The sequence below is a fragment of the Orbicella franksi genome, chromosome 1 (genome assembly GCF_964199315.1).
Source record: "Orbicella franksi chromosome 1, jaOrbFran1.1, whole genome shotgun sequence".
NCBI classification, from domain to species: domain Eukaryota; kingdom Metazoa; phylum Cnidaria; class Anthozoa; order Scleractinia; family Merulinidae; genus Orbicella; species Orbicella franksi.
This window is the reverse complement of record NC_138145.1, coordinates 5,770,809-5,787,217: the sequence shown is the minus strand read 5'-3', so window position 1 is coordinate 5,787,217 and position 16,409 is coordinate 5,770,809. Positions and strand designations below refer to the sequence as shown.

Sequence of the window (16,409 nt, the reverse complement as noted above, 5' to 3'; positions counted from 1 at the left end):
ATCTTATCAAAACCAAATGTTTTTTTACAATCAATGCTAATAGTAAAAAGACCTCCATTTCACTTACTTTAGTGAAGTGGAACGTGCATTTTTTCCTATTCACATAAGACGAAGCACGGCGATCTGTTTTAGGCAGATCAGATGCAAGTTCAGATGGAACCTTGCAAAAGTACTTGTTGATAGCCAATTTATGCACCCGTATATTGTAACCTGCGATAGAGCATGTGATGCCTTTTATATTGATTTTCTTTTGTTCTTCTTCAAAAACGAAAATCTCGTCTCGCGGAATTTCGAAAGGGGGGTTCCGATACGTTTTTCCTCTTGAAATAATATTTATTTTCATAACCAAAAAGGGGGGTTCCAGAACCCCTGGAACCCTCCCCTGGCTACGCCCCTGTTAAGGGTATCAGTTAACCTGCTAGGATTAATTGTGGGCCGTCTTCCTTGTCGAACGTGGTGAAAAATTAGATCGGTTGAAGATTTTGGTCAGTGTTCGTTCATGCAAACCAGCACTTTTGTAGCAACAGGGGGTTCAAGTGAATGAAACAAAGTTGGGACAGCGCCGTATACAGCACCAGAACTGATCGAGCTCGGCGCTAAAAGAAACTTCCCAAGTGATGTTTACAGCATGGGCATGGTGATGATTGAGTTTATCATGCCTGAGCGGTCCCACCCTTGGGAAGGTGAAGTGTCTTCAACCGATCTAATTTTTCACCACGTTCGACAAGGAAGACGGCCCACAATTGATCCTAGCAGGTTAACTGATACCCTTGACAGGGGCGTAGCCAGGGGAGGGTTCCAGGGGTTCTGGAACCCCCCTTTTGGGTTATGAAAATTAATATTATTTCAAGAGGAAAAAAGTATCGGAACCCCCCTTTCGAAATTCCGCGAGACGAGATTTTCGTTTTTGAAGAAGAACAAAAGAAAATCAATATAAAAGGCATCACATGCTCTATCGCAGGTTACAATATTATACGGGTGCATAAATTGGCTATCACTTGTCCTACGCTTTGTTGACAGTGATGGATATATTCACGGGGAATTTTTAGGATTCAACAGTCTGCAGAGGATAACGGGGAAGGCGATCGCTAGCTCGATACTGGATACCCTACCACAGTGGAACTTAGACATAAAAACTGTCAGGGACAAGGGTACGCTGGAGCGTCTAATATATCATCCTCTTAGCACGGTACACAGGCACTGACACGGGAAAAAATTCCAAAGGCTGTGTACACACACTGCTGGGCTCACTGTCTAAACCTTACAATCGTTCACTCTTGTGATAAACCCCTTATCAGAAACATGCTTGGAATTTTCAATGAAGCCGTTTGCAATTTTTTAGGTATTCACCGAAGCATAACAAGTTTTTGCTTGCCGTAATTGAGATATTTTTCGGGATATTTTTTTTAGGGGGTTGGGTGTGGGTGTATTAACCAAGTAGGGGACTTATGTCCTATTGTTAAGCACCTGTACTTGTACGAATCCTAAAATAAGTAAAACAACGTTGCTCAGCTTGTGTCGAACACGGTGGGTTGAAAGGCATGAGGCACATGAAGTTTTCTTTGCGCTTTTGCCATACTAAGAGCACTAGAAGGTATGTCAAATGAGCGGCTGTTTGCAAATCAATTCGGGGAACCTGCCTGGAATTGAAACAGTGACAGCAAAAGCAAGGCAAACAGCCTGTTTTTTTGAATTTATCATCACCCAGATTACGACGACGAAATACCTTTCGATACTGAAGCCACTCAGTATCAAGCTGCAAAAGCGAGACATCGATGTCTATGAAGCATGCAGCCACATCAGAGATTTAAAAGGTGAGCTACAAGATATCAGAGCAGACATCGAGAAATATTGCTCGGATTGGTACAGCATGGCTACCACCACAGCGAGGAAAGCAAACATCGAGCCATCTATGCCACGCATTGTTGGTCGGCAACAGTACCGAAGCAATGTTGAAGCAGGAACACCGAAGGATTACTACAAAAGAGCGCTCACAATTCCTCTGTTGGATCATCTTATTACTGAGATAGACACATAATTTGACCCCAATAATGATGCTGTGATGTCCTCCCTCCTGTGCCTACTTCCAGCCTTGCTAGTTTCTCGAGAACGAAACCCTGTACAAGCCGCTTTGCAGTACTATGCAGATGACCTACCATCACCCCAGGTTTTTGATGTGGAACTTTTCCGTTGGCCGCGCAAGTGGCTAAACGCAGATCAAGACCTACCCAGCAGTGCAGTTCAGGCATTAGAAGAATGCAACCATGAATTCTTTCCAAACGTACATAAGTTGTTGCGCATCTTATGTACATTGCCAATTACCTCTGCAGAATGTGAGCAAACGTTTAGCACATTGCGGCGACTGAAAACTTAAGAAAATAAATTAAAACAAAAATTAATTTACAAATATTTACAGCTTATAAATAAGCTTAAGTACACAAAATGAAATTAATTTTACCATAGGATAAAGTTTATTGCAATAACAATAAGTAGGAGATGTAATTCCTTACGTAATAAAAATCGCATTTGTTTTCAGAAATTATTCCATGAAGTGGTGATAAGAACATGATGTTATGCTTTGTAGGGAGGTTCTTCTTCTTGAACCATTTAAGCACCCAAGACAAAGTGAAGAGCGAGGGGAAATCTGGGGTGAAATAGCACTAAGCTCGAATAGCATCAGTTCACAGAAATTCAAAGTTAGTAAGCCCTCTGTGAGGGACATGCTTACTCTTTTGCTTGCCAAATACAAAGAAAAGATGAGAGAGGAAGAGCAAGGTTCTGGCATTGCATGTATTGATGAAACAGAAATAGAGATAGCATTGTCTGAAATCATAGAAAAAGAACAGGCGGCTGATTTAGAAGGGAAAGAAAATTCAAATACTCTTACTAAAAAGAATGACAATGTGTGGGAAATAGAATGTCTACAGTAATCAAAGATATATAGTTGAAGCTAAAGTAACTTAAGTGAACCTTTTCACTCCTACATTGTACGAGTTGAAAAGATCAACATTCCAAGTTTCATTTTGCTAAAAGTACACTGAGAAAAATTAAAACAGCAGGGCATGAAAGTACTTCTGGATAGCTTTAAATTGGAATAGCAATTAAAAATTAACATGGTTTCAACCCAGGATTCAATAAATTATACTGAAGTTTTGAAATTGGAGCTGTCATTTAGGGTTTAATTTAGGAACTTAATGAAGATATCCTCCATTTTCTTACAATTTAAGAATGAAATTGAGGTACAGAATCATTGTTAATCTTGAAATTACATTAAACATCTGCTTTTGAGTGCTTTCTTGACGAATCGGACTGTTATTGCTATGTGGTCTTGGGATATTTAACTGTATTTCCTGGGGGGCGGTGAGGGAGGGGGCTGGGGATGGTGGAACTTTAAATGTTGTAACATAATCTGTTTCTTAAGATATGATAATCTATGCTGAGCAATGGAACTGTTATCATTGGTTGAGGTCCACATTTTCTGACTTTTTCTGAGATTTATGTGGAGACATTCTCGTATGACAATTTCATGTCTATGTTACTTGGCATTTCCATGGCAACAAAGCTTTGGCCAAATTTTAACATTTTGTGTTTTATCTGCCTCTTTCCCACACATTTAAGCCGTTTTGAACATAATGGCCCTTCCCCTTTTATAAATATATATTTTCATTTAGGAGGGTGGTGGTGGGAAACTTTGAGCCCACCCCCAGGCCCAAGAAAAACAACAATGCCCAAGCCAACTTGGGCTAAAGGGCCATTATTTGTAGAAGAGGGTGGTCTGTTTTTTTGTGTCTCTGCAGTGTGTGATGTACCCTCCCTACATTCTATATTTTATGCCCGAATTAGTGAAAGTATTGTTCCAGAGTGGGCGGCTCAATACCAAAATAATCATTGGTGGTATTACCGTAAAGGCATGTTATGGCATTACGAAGCAGTGCGCAGACAATGTACATTTTACCCACATTGCTAAGTCCGATCTTCAAATTCTTTTTATAGTCAAGAAATTTAAATGAATTGATGACATCCCTGAAAAGCCATTCCAATGAAATCCTTAAAGCGCTCATAGCTTCGTTACACTCCTGCATGAGGTGTGCAAGTGGGACATGGCTAAACGGGGTTTGAAGATGCACGTACAGAGGGTACACCAAATCACCATATATGTACATTGGTTGACCTGCTGGAGAAAAACCATGCCGTTGGAGGTCATGTAATAGTCCAGAATCTGCTAACATCCCTGTGTCATGTTTATGCCCCTCTAAAACAAAGATGAGAATAGAAGTTGCTTAGAAAGTTAACATAACAATACCAAGAATTTTCTTTAAAAAAAACTCACCAACTGGTCCGTATAAATTTCCAATGAGTCCATTAAGTAGAGACAACGATTGGAATTTCAAGGCGTGGACCCTCTTATGACCATTATAAACAATTCTCTGACGTTCATCAGGTCTTGAAATGGGTCTGACAGTCCCATCGACGAAACCGAAGCAATCGAAGAAGAATGTTGTTAATTGTAACACTTTTAAGGAATTTAATTTTAATGTTTTAGCCCCACAAATAATTAACAAAAGATCGGAAAATTTTATTTATTTTTAACTATTGATCTCATTCATTGTTATCAAAATTATATTTTTTATAAGAATTACTTAATTCTTGTATTAATTTTTTATTAAATGTATTAATTATTTATCTATTAATTGTAGTTATTTTATGTATCTTATTAGTACACGACCCCACAAGCTTGTTAGCTTTGACGTCTTTCATCGTGTATAAATAAAGGTTGTATGTATGTATGTATGGAGCTCCATGTCCTGATATAGCATCTGCATAATGCTGTAAAGCCCCATGGTTCAGAAGATCTTGATTTCACTGGGTTATAAGGTGCCCATGAACGTCATAGATATAGTCGATCACATCGTTTGTGATCAGACTTATTACAGAAACTGGTCAGCCAAATCGCAGAATCATATCCCTGAGCTGGTATCAGTAGGCAACTCTTTTGAGAAGCATGCTTAGCCCTTCTATGTCATCACAAATACCGGTACTTCTCTGTTCACATCTCAACACCGGTGGTAGTTGGAGTGCTGCAACCAGGCAATGGAGGTCTTGCTTCTCGACCCGAAACGCTGCTTTTGCATTCGAGAGAGTTCATAGAATCCAGATTGAATTGCTTGTAGTTTCCATGAGGAAATTCAGGATTTTTTGTTTTGAAAGTATCGTACAGAAGTAAAATCTCTTCATCTGAGACAATGTTATCGCCGTAAAGAGGTATAAGCAGGTCACCAAATTCTTTAAAAGACATTCTCCCGTTGACTGCCACAGAAAGCTGCAGTACAGGACTGGTCCACGTAACCGGTGTGCTAAAGTGTTGCATAGTTGGATTTTAAGGGCGAGCAAGTGCGCCGTTGGCCCCTCAAGAAACAATAGAGGTTCATGACACCGACCTATCAATCGTCTACCGTAGAAGGTCATTTAGAGAGATGACTTTACGTTCTTACGTGCCTACCCAGGTAAAACTTGTCGTTGCATGCTGTTTCTTTTTAGTAGTGCTCATTAGCTGTACCTGTGAGACATTACAACTCCCCTTTTACAGCGAGTGGTGTGACATTCTGTAAATTCTCCTTTCAGACAATCCCAGACAAAAAAGTTGGGACACGAGGCAATTCTCCCCTCCCCCACTTACAATGTTGATAATCAGGAGATTTTTTCCCTTTTTGTTGAAAAAAACACGACGTTTTCCAACATTGATTAGGGGGGATGGGGAATATGTGATCTAGCTCAACTGTCCCAACTACTTTTGTCTGGGATTGGTAGAGGCTTATCACACCTTGAAAAGATGACTGCAGATACCCAATTCAGAAAAAACGATTTCCAACTGCTTGTGGCTACTGAGTCGTATGAAGTTGGTACGCATAGTCCGCATGTGCACAGTGTAACACGGTTGGGTCGTATGCAGAACCTAGGGGTGCTGTTACAAAAATTCGGAAGAGCTGGGAGAGTAGGTGAAGGAGGTGATCGATACCTTTGGTTCAACAAATATAAAGATGACCAGCGCTTGACTTACTTGACAATGCGATGTAATAGCCAAGAACTGGAAAGCATTGAGAAAAACTGCGAGGACTCCTGCAGATGGATTTATGGTGTACAACTGGACTTGTCTCAGAGAAACTCTCCTTTGGTCCTATGAGGAAACAACCGTCATCCTTGATCAAACAGAAGGAGAATGTTGCAGCAGTTGTGACATTGAACAGGAAAAAGACTTAAATACCAAGGATCTTGCCATTTTACTGCTGACAGCAATAAAGGAATTAGAGAAAATATTCTGCACAAGTGATGGCGTAAACGAAGACAACATTGTGTCCAGGCTTCTTGGTGCAAAATGAGATTGGATTTCTAAGCCGGAAATCCAAAGTGCCATTGACAAATTATCGACAGTTAGAAAAGGGAGAATGTATGAAAATGAAACACTTGAATGGTCAAGGTGGTCAAGGCATCTCCGCCAACTTATCAGCTTGAGATTGGTTGTGATTAACTCCAAGATCATCAGGAACCAAACGTTTTAAGCAACCTCGAGAAAGCACAGAGTGTCTAAAGAGGGAGAAGAGTTTCTTAAAAACCCCTCAGATCTGCTTGTTCTGTCCCCTTCCGTTGACCCTTTCAAACCTGGGAAGAAGGCTCCCTCGGTAAACAAGCAACAAGTAAATCAAGAGGGAAGGGCTCTTCACCACCTACCCAAAATACGAACGGCTTTAAGTTCTGCAGATAACTGGTGCGAGATGACAAAGGGAGATTACGAATATCCAGGTTACTCACAATCCTCAAAAGATGTTGCCTACTGCAAGAATATTAAAGCTATGAAAGGATTTCGTTCACACCAGAGACCCCATTTCATGTGGGCTGATAACCAGCTGTCGAAGAGGCACACAACAACAAAAAAAAGTCAAATAAAAATAGCAGGCAACAATACCAGCATCACCCTTAAGCGAGCACCACGTGAGAGGATAAAAGTGTGCAGTTATCCAGATTTCAATTACTCAGTGTCAAATCGCCAGAAGAGAAACAAATGTAAAAGTCATGCTAAAACACACACGCTTCAAATGACTGTTCCTTGTCCAGCTCAAATTTCATATGCTTGGCCAACAAATGATGATGGTCGGAGGTGGATGGGCTTCATTTCCGGTCCCGATTTAAAGCACAATCACAGAAAGCCAACACCACATTGTATCAGCCAAGAGGTCAAGTGTCAAATTGGAAATGCTCTGAAAATGGACACTTTCTTAACAACCAAAGATGTGCAAAAACGGTGCGGCATTGGCATTATACCTGGGGAAGTGTTGCTGGCTGCTGCAAATCCTGAGAGGGTCCCTCATGAAAGATCAAATATTCTTCCTACAACAAGCCAATCTAGTAAAGAGCTCATGCCACTACTAAAAATCCTTGATTTTTACAAGATATGACAAAAAGTCGAAAAGGAACAAGAAGCCTCAGAATCTGAACTAAGTGAACAAGTGAACAAAATGATGGGCAAGTACCAAATGGAGGGTGTGGAGTATCTATTTAAACCTAGAAGAAAACACGCCTTTTTTATGTCACCATATTAGTGTAAACTGCTGGGCGAAGCAGAGGAACTGTTTTTGGACATTACGTTCAACAGAAACGATGATTTCCCTTATCTTTTAAATTAAGTTATTTTCAATAAAGAAACTCTGCTATCAAGCAGTCAGCAGAGTATTATGTGACAAGCAAGATGGAGAGTCCTATGGTTTGTCTTTCCATGAAGTATTCAAACAAGCCACGAAAATAAGCCATGAAGATAAGGTTTCGTTGTTAAAGCTTGGGTCTGCTGCAGCTGTTAGTCTTTGGAAACAGCTTTGCAAAGTCCTCAGTACAATGAGTAGTCGAAAGTCCACCCAATCTGTCAGGAACATCATTGTCAAGCAGATTACAGCCATCGATGCTATGGAGGACAAGAAGAAAGAAAGTTTGCCCGGCTTCATTAAAAGTTTGGATGAAGGGAACTTGTTTGTTTTAAAGTTTGAATGGATTCCCTTTCTCAAGTCATTCTCAAAAGTTTTTTCAGGTGGTAAACCAAGAGGGCTACAACTTGCTTAGTAACAAGCTCTTCAAGGTCAGTATCAAACCTTTCGTTTAGCAGATCTACTTCATTTTCTAGCTTTGTAGTCGTATGGTTTACTTGATGTACCTACTCGTTCAGAGTTGTTTCTTAATCACTAAATACTTCTGTTTCAAGTCGGCAATTGTACCCAGGGCTACAGCTGATCCATGGTTTTGGTTTTCTTTTCAAATGGTTATTCTGTCATAAACATCTAATAGGCTGTCAAAGAGACAATCAGGATTGTGTTGAGGAAAGTTATCACAAAATCATAATGAATGAATTACATTTTGGTGTGTGTGCGAAATTTACATTGTGTAAATTAAATAAGGCAAAAACAAATGTAACAACAGTAGCAATTCAAGGTCCTGAGAGTGAATTCTCTAATCTGAAAAGCAACTCGACCTTTGCGTTGTGACTTCAAAAACAAAACTAGTCCTGGAAATTTTTATAATTTATGCACTTTTTGGGGGGGCTGGAAACTCCATCAGGTTTTTCCTTAAACAGTGGGAGTGGAGTCGAGGACAGAAACCTCAAAGAGGGAAACCGAGAGAGAAGTGGTAACAAGAAAGCTTATCATGAGAAAACTGATCATTATCTTTGATGCTGAGAAGAGTGGCAGACCACAATTTAAGACTAGAATGTCAGAACATGTACATATTGTACTTTTTAAATTTTATTCATCTTAATGTTAATGGTACTTGCAGGTTGCAGTGCAACATGTCAAAAACGATGATTGCACTAGGAGAGCCTTTTTAACTGTCCTGAAGGAACTCGACATTGAGTTAACACCCAGCATAAGATGTGATTTGTATAGCAGATTCCTAAGGAAAATCTACAATATCAGGTGTAAGGAATTTATTCAAGCACACAAGTGCCTTAATGAAAACCACTGTCAACAAACACAAGATCGAAGAGTAATGCTAAGGGAAAAACACAAGGTCCAGTTACAAAAGTAAGACCTTACGTACAATATTATATGTTATCATTGCTGTTACTATTATTATTACTTCATCATCATCATCATCATCATTATGAAATGCCCATCTGGCTTGGGACTCAACAGTTGCTCAAATGTCCCACATGATAAAGAAGAACTTATTTAAACAATGAATGCACATTATCATGCTCAAAAACTTACCTCAATTTCATCCTCAAACACACTGATTGGGTTTCAAATTTTTCTTCTACCTTAAAACTGTTAATGACAGTTATTGTTAGCTATAGCAAACCACTTCTCATGTTTGCAGAGTTGCCACTGGTCAGGAAATGGTCGGGGAAAAAATTTTTCAAGGTCAGGGAAAAGTTGGAGAATTTTATTTTGGGTCAGGGAGAATTGATATTTTGAAGAAAAGTCAGGGAAAATTGAAATAATTCAACACGGCTGATATATTATTGAACGAGGGAAGAAACATTTTGGGTAACTGTGTTCTGAATGATATTTTTCCGACACGAAGACGGAAAATTTGCAAAACTTACTAGTCTTAGTTCAGGCCAGAAGCTGCTCCTAGTTCTAACGTTTTGTGTTTAATTGGTCAGGGAGATCTTATTTTTATCAGGGAAAAGTCGGGGAAAATTCAGGGAATAGAGGAATACATAGAGAAATGTCCTCCTGTAAACATACTTTCCTCTCCAACCATGAATTTGTCATTTAAGCTTCAATGTTGCGACAGCAGGGGCCGAGTTAAGTGAAGTTAGGTGACCATTCATGCTAAACTTTAGCTGGCTGAAGATGGTTGCCAGAGCACTGCCATGTAAGTGTAGAGGCCAAATGTAGTATCCTGGAAACGTTTGAGGGAAGGACTGACAAAATTCTGTAAACCAATAGTAGATCAGTCTAGGTGAGATCTCATGTCTAAAAGGCAAACAACTTTGATGAGCTATGATTAGATAATAGATGATTGTAGTTGTTAGTTTTGAAATGCCAATCGTTTATCAATGTCCTATGCAGCTTCCTACTGATTTATTATTAGTTATTATTCAAGCCAAGTACGTGATTTCAAAATCAAAGCTTTCATAAAATCGTGATTTTTACACGTATGTAATAGTTCTAGAAATTTTCCCACTACGAAGTTGTCTTTATTGTGGGTGCCACGTTTCTCACAACGCCCTAGTTTTTTCACGAAGCATAGGCAATAAAAGACGATGCACAACTTCTTTTAGTCAGAGACTGTTAGTGAAGTTACACCGCTACTGTGCTAGGATCAGAGGATCCAAGTTACCGCTATTTCAAGAGTATTTCGCTGTCTCTCTGCTACCTTTTGGTCTGAGTCGTCAACCAAAGTACGCAAGTTCTTATTGTTGTAGTTATTTGCTAAGTAGCGAATTCTTAGGCTTTTCTTTATCATGAAAAGGTTTCATTTAGTTTATCTAGGTTTTGTTGAAATCGCTTTCACAGCTCTACTATTGCTGAGGCTTATTGTCAAGTTACTTTATTAGTCCAATTGTCATATGATTACCAAATTGTGATTCTTTCACGCTATATTTAGCTGTTTTGCAAGATAGCCGTTGATATCTTCATTTGTTACGAAAAGAGTTGGGCATAGTCTAAAATCTGGACTGGACCCTGGACTAGACCCTGGACTGGACCTTGGACTCTGGACTCCAGATTAAAAAAATTTTAAAAAATTTAAAAAATAAAATAAAAAATAAAAAAGGGTTTTTTGCCTCACGTCACGTGACGCTACCCCTAATCTTTTCATCTGAAAATCATAATATAATTTCATCTGTGACGCTACCCCTAACTTTTCATCTAAAAACATTTTCGGCCATCTTCAGTAGTAATCTATAATCGGAAATGATCTTCAGGTGATAGTAAAAAATATTCAAGACATGATCCGAAACATTCTTAAGTTTCGTGACTACCAAAAAAGGCATCAATGTAACAGTTAACAAATACCAGTTGTCCATTTCATATATCTGGTGGAAACTGACAAAATCGTGGCATATTGCTAGTTGAGTTTAGTGAGTTCCCTTGAAGGCGATTTCAAGCTCTCTCATTTCTACCTTTCGAGTTCGATTTTGTGATGGATTCTACACGTAAAGCCCCTGAAGACCAGTTGCCCTCTTCAAGTCTTGCATCCTATGCAGATGTAGTTAAGACAAAAAGTCCTCTGAAAGATGACTGGTGGCGACGTTTTCAGGCAGAAGATGAAGACGAAGCCATCGAAAAAGCCTTAGAGGCATCCCTTGAAGCTGCAAAGGTGGGTTTTTTCTCTTCTGTTTGAGTTATTTATTTTCGCCAGTAAAAAGGTCAGTATCAAAACTAGTTGATTTTTATCATCTTTTCTTTCTCACAAGAAGTACATTGTCCTGCTGCAGTATATTTTTCTTACAATTGCCCTTGTCTGTTTGCTAATATATCTTTTTATCAAAGGCACACAGTAGCTTGTAACTATCTTGTTTCCTGTGCTGACTAGGGTGTCCCAACGTGTGTGTTTTAAAATATCCTTAATTTAGCTCAAGACTTTTTTACGTGTTACTCTGCTCTGTAATTTCATTGCCCCCAACTTGAAAAAAAGAAGCAGAAAAAATATGTACATATCAACCGTCCAGGAATTTCTAGCATGCTCTTTGTTTAGATCTCTGCATCGTCTGCTATTAACCTTCCAAAGAATTTCTTTCGGTTACACCGAAACGCATGACTAAGAACGTTCATTCTGTTTAGGATAGTTTGCACAGACGTTAAACACAGTGGCCTTAGTAAATAGCGTGGCCAAGGGTTAGGGTTAGGGTTAGGCCTGGCCAAGTAAATTCAGGAAAGTTATAACAAGGTCACGACAGTTTCATTTCACTAAAAGTAATCGTGACTACCGTTGCCCTGTGGGCGTGAATCGCAAAATCTGGCACCAAAATCTTCTTGATTTTGAAGGCAAGTGCTGGTTCGCTGCTGCGTTTTCAGTTTAAGTTTCCATTTTGGCCACGTCAGTAATCAAATTAAAAAGTAACTTTCCTTTTTAAACCAACGCATCTGTAAAAGGTGTCTGTGTGCACTCCCGGTATGCGCTGTTATCTCTACGTTCCTGTTCCCACCCATGCATTGCTAAATGGAAACGCATATTGACATACAGGCGTTGACAATGAAAACAGGCTGCTAAATGAAAATGATATCAAAGTCAAGAAAAAAGGCGTAAGTAAAATATAAGCTGGAAAACCAGTAAGAAAAAGATGTAATGACAATGAAAAAGACGACGTAAAGCTAGCAACAGACACAGGGGTGTGTCACTTCAAAAAAATATCATGGACACGGTGAATTACTGTAAGTTGTGATAACAATGCAAGGGATGGTTAAAGGTTTTCATATTGTGGCTTTTTTAGGGGGCGGAGATACGTAAACGCCAAAAAATATCAGTTGTTATCAGCTTTTACCATACTGATACAACAAATTTTACCTTTTTGGTCAAGGGTCTAGAGCGGCGAGGGTATCTTTTTGAGTGTTGAGGGTACATTGTCTCTTTTTTTACTACACATTTTAATGAAAAAACTGTAATGATCAACCAGGCAATTCTCAGAAATGACATTAAAAAGTGCACGGCAGTCAATAAGTACATCGCGTGTTATCTTGGCCTTGCCTCCATCGCGACCGTATCAGGAGCCCATAACCTGCCGTATATAGTGTCGTCAGGCAACGGTTCTCGGCTGCGAGCTGCACGAGGAGACTACGATTATCCTTAAAAACTTCTGCATATAACTTTTTGACATTTAGAGCTATTACAGGAAATAAACGCTTTCGGGTAGCATATTTCTATTTGGAAATAAGCTTTCTATATGACAGAAGCCCAACACGTGTGATCACGGATCCACTATAACCTCCACGATGCGTGAGGGGATTGTTTTAACAAAAAGGCAAAGGAACCGCGTTGGTGAAAGGCAAGATAAAGGAGTCACGCTTCCGATTTTCCTTTCTGATATTTTTCTGATGTTTTTTTTGGTTTAAAAAATAGATGAAACACTAGAATAAGAAAAACTCCTACGAGAAACTGCAAAGTATTTGCTAACGGAAAAGTGTACCCATCATGAACGAGAGCAGCTTTTTTTGGCAAGTTCAAGGATCTCCAACCACACGCGATAAGAATGCATACAGGACAGAAAATGAGTACATTGGCCGTTTTCACACTAGAGACGGATAATCCGTCTATTTATATCTGTGCGATTATCCGTCTACATAGACGGATAATCGGACGGATAAAAATAGACGGACTATCCGTCTAAAATGAACACCGTTCCATTTTCACACTAAGACGAATTATCCGTAACGGACGGATAACCCATCTACGACGGGTTATCCGTCTCTAGTGTGAAAACGGCCATTCATGTAAAAACAACGTCCAATGTTCCAAGCAAGGATGATTATAGTCTCCTCGCAACCGAAGAGGATAATAATGGAGAACACACGATGTACAATTTAATACATATCTCCTTACTGACTTCCAAGCATTGTAGTGTTATTCTAGTAAATACGGTGTTTGGTTGTTTTCCTATCAGGCTACCATTCACTCTAGGGAACTAATGCTCTTAACGAACCACTTAAAGGGCAAAAGGAGCTCAGTTGTCATTGACGGAGTGCATTCAGAATACAGACTGATCACACATGGTATTCCGCAAGGATCGATACTGGGGTCACTGCTATTTATCATCTTTGTGAATGATCTCCCAAACTCAGTCTCCAAGTCAACTGTAGACATTTACGCAGATGACACTACTTTAAGTACTTCCGCTGTAGTCTCAGATCTACCTGCAATTCAGCAGAGGCTCCAAGAAGACATAAACAAGATTACAGTCTTGACATCTGACAACAAGATGGTACTTAATGCCTCTAAAACAAAAAGTCTTCTCGTAACTGGCAAACGACTGCAAAAGGTTCCAGACTCGAATCTTAAATTATCATGCAACGGTAGCGAGATTGAGCAAATAACTTCACAGAAACTACTTGGGGTAAAATTAGACAATCACTTGAGTTTTACTGAACACATAGATGACACTTGTAAAAAAGTGTCACAACGTATTGCGGTGCTGAAGAAGATTAAGCGTAACCTGCCTCTCGCTGAGCGTAAGCTTTATTTCAACGTCTTGATCAAGCCGATAATGTTGTATGGCTCGTGTGCATGGTGCGCTGCATCAGAAGGGAACGTTAACTGCGTATCCAAGCTGCAAAAGCGAGCAGCTCGAGCAATCTTGGATGCGGATATTGGTGAAAGAAGCGAGATGCTTCTCAGACGACTTCATTGGCTGCCACTTAAGGAAGAATTAAACCTTAAAAGGACTAGTTTAATATTTAGGCGCATCAAAGATGAAAATAATTGTCCGAGCTATGTAACAGAATCAGTCGCTATGGAAAATATAACTTAGTGTGCCCTTCCTATAACAGAGAAACGGAAGGGGGGCGAACTTTCCAAGCCAATGGAGCAAAACTATGGAACAGCATCCCTTTAGACATTTGCAAGAAAGACTCCATTCGCTCCTTTAAATCTTCTGCTAGAAAATATTTTTTGTCCAAAAACTCTTAGCTTAGTCTTTAGTTGCGCATATCTAGATTTAGACTTTTTAAATTTTTAACTTTTATCATATCTTTAAATTTTAGCTGTATTCTATTTTGTAATTTTTATTACTTTATAACTGTAAATAGTTTTTAATTTTTAACTTAGTGTTCCGTTAATATATGAACAATTAACATTTGATTGACGTTTGATTTCGTAAATACCTTTTGATTGACATTTAGCCGCGTAACCGATACGGTCAATTGACCTTTGAGCTTGGATAAGTTAGTTTTGTCGCAGATATTTTCACTGTGAACATGTTCGTTGCTGACCTGTTTCGCTGACCCATTTTCTGCTGTTTCCAAATCTGTTTATTTGTTTCCTGACCTGGACAAACCGTAGAACAATCTGATTGGACATCGTCAAAGAACCCAGTTAGATTGTCTGCCTGGTTTTTTACGGAACCACTTAGGATAGAGGGCCACTGGTTTGTCAGTTTTTTACTGTTATGTGTTACCCTCTGTAAATAAAGTTGTTACTTACTTACTTACTTACTATTTGTTTATTTATTTAAATACTGCACGAAGTGGCCGGCCTGGCGTCGATGTCTCAGAAAGGCTTGTGGTGTATGAGGCCACCTAAGCAGAAATTAGCCACAGGTCAAGGGGGACTTTGCCGGGTAATGCAACTTGTAGATGTAGATGTATATGTTACCGTGCAGGATCATACTGTGGAATGTGTTACAATTAGAGACTCTTCAAGTGGTACAGACGAACAAGCTGTTGTTAACCTAACAAGTCCATCACCCAAGAAAAAGAAGAGGTTGGTTCCTTAAAGCCACCTACTTTTTCAGTTTTAGGTCCATTGCATTCAAATGTCTGGTGAATTTTAAACACTCACCTAACTCAGTTTTGGCCACACTTGGGTGTGAGCATAATAAATCTTCCTGAAGATACCGTGCCGTGCCTAGTGTGTGATTGTACGATAGATTTTAAAACGACTGCATTAGAACTTACAAGACGTAGAAGATATGGTTTTCCTAACAAGGATATTTATATTTCTATATGCTACCACAAATGATATGACGCCTTCAGTTATTCCCATTGTAGGACAACAAGCAACTCAGCTGATGATAAGCCGATGTCTTTTGGCCACCGTATAATCATTGAAGATGACTCATCCTCACCTGATGAAGTCTCTCAGGTATTTAAATAATTAATTTATTCCTCAGTTACGTAAAGTAAAACTCTCTGAAATAGTATTCCACACCTCAATTTATTAGGCTTACTAGTTAACCTTTTTTTTTCTAAAGGGAAGTGACCTTACGCTGCCAGGGCAACCATGTATAGCTTGTTACGATTTCCTATCGATGCGTTGCGTTAAAATGCGATTTTATAAGCTAAAGACGGTCAATTTACCTCTACTGGTGCATAAGTTATCTCCATAACCTCTTATTAACTTTGGTAACCTAAACTTTTTCCTCTCTTTACTAAAGTAATATGTTTTGGTGAGATGCCATGAAACTAATTGTTTCACTGCGTTTTCCTGTGCAGGAGTAGTATAGCACAGCGGTATATACGAACTGACCAATGACAGGACCCCATTCAATACACGTGACACATATCAACCAATCACAACACTTGGATTTTACACGTGACTTTTAATAGAGAACAATGGGCTACGTCACAACTTCTCATAACCTATTTCCTAAAAGTGTTTCATCATCATCAACTTCTCATAACCTGATTCCTAAAAGTTTACAATTGCGTTCTTTCAAAGTACCTATAGTACACAAGTGGAACTCCCTAGGGTGGTTAGAACTACAT

General features: G+C 39.3%; 1 pseudogene; it reads right to left on the bottom strand.

Annotated features, from left to right (window-relative positions):
• On the bottom strand, positions 1-5,368 carry LOC145475486 (uncharacterized; annotated as a pseudogene).
• Between the last annotated feature and the right edge of the window lie 11,041 nt (positions 5,369-16,409).